This window comes from Palaemon carinicauda, chromosome 5, assembly GCF_036898095.1.
Source record: "Palaemon carinicauda isolate YSFRI2023 chromosome 5, ASM3689809v2, whole genome shotgun sequence".
In the NCBI taxonomy this organism is placed as follows: Eukaryota; Metazoa; Arthropoda; class Malacostraca; order Decapoda; family Palaemonidae; genus Palaemon; species Palaemon carinicauda.
This window is the reverse complement of record NC_090729.1, coordinates 61,567,990-61,569,344: the sequence shown is the minus strand read 5'-3', so window position 1 is coordinate 61,569,344 and position 1,355 is coordinate 61,567,990.

Here is a 1,355-nt window from a genome sequence, read left to right as displayed (position 1 = left end):
TGTTTATGTGTTAGAAAGTGTGCCTTGATGGTTGGGCTAACACGTGCATGTCTTTTTTTTTTTATCTGAGATGCCGTATATTAGAATGTCGGGCATTTTACCGCGAGTGTCCCTTTTTCATTTTTTTTTCATTTTTTTGCTAAGTCATTTTTCCGTAAGATATTGCGAAATAGTGTCGTAAAACTTTTGCTTTTTTAGTGTTGGAAAGTGTGTCTAGATGATCTGGCTACCCATGCGTGATTTTGTTTTTGTCAGATACGACGTAGTTATTGGTATATTGGGTATTTAACTGCGGTTGCCAATTTCTGTTTTTTTTTCAATATTTGTAAAAATTTACTACGTAGTAAGGAATTGCCGTATATTATTGATTTTTTTTTTCATGTTTATGTGTTAAAAAGTGTGCCTTGATGGTTGGGCTAACACGTGCATGTCTTTTTTTTTATCTGAGATGCCGTATATTAGAATGTTGGACATTTTTCCGCGAGTGCCCCTTTTTATTTGTTTTGCATTTTTTTGCTTAGTCATGTTACCGTAAGGAATTGGCAAGTAGTGTCGCAAAACTTATATTTTTATAGTGTTGGAAAGTGTTTCTAGATGATCTGGCTACCCATGCCTATTTTTTTTTTAGCCAGATATGGCGTATATATAAGTATGTGTTCGATTTTCCTGTGATTGCCATTTTTTCGTTTTTTCCCATTTCTTTCAAAATTACTACGTACTAAGGAACTATCACAGAGTAATATTTCATTTATATGTTTATTTGTCGGAAAATGTGCCTTGATGGTTTGCCTAGCACGTGGCTGAAATTTTTTTTTTCTGAAATGCCGTATATTAGAATGGCCATTTTTCCACGAGTGCCCCTTTTTATTTGTTTTGCATTTTTTTGCTTAGTCATGTTACCGTAAGGAATTGGCAAGTAGTGTCGCCAAACTTATAATTTTATAGTGTTGGAAAGTGTTTCTAGATGATCTGGCTACCCATGCCTATCTTCTTTTTTTAGCCAGATATGGCGTATATATAGGTATGTGTTCGATTTTCCTGTGATTGCCATTTTTTCGTTTTTTCCCATTTCTTTCAAAATTACTACGTACTAAGGAACTATCACAGAGTAATTATTCATTTAGATGTTTATTTGTCGGAAAATGGGCCTTGATGGTTTGCCTAGCACGTGGCTGATTTTTTTTTTTTCTGAAATGCCGTATATTAGAATGTTAGCCATTTTTCCGCGAGTGCCCCTTTTTAGTTGTTTTGCATTTTTTTGCATAGTCATGTTACCGTAAGGAATTGGCAAGTAGTGTCGCAAAACTTATATTTTTATAGTGTTGGAAAGTGTTTCTAGATGATCTGGCTACCCA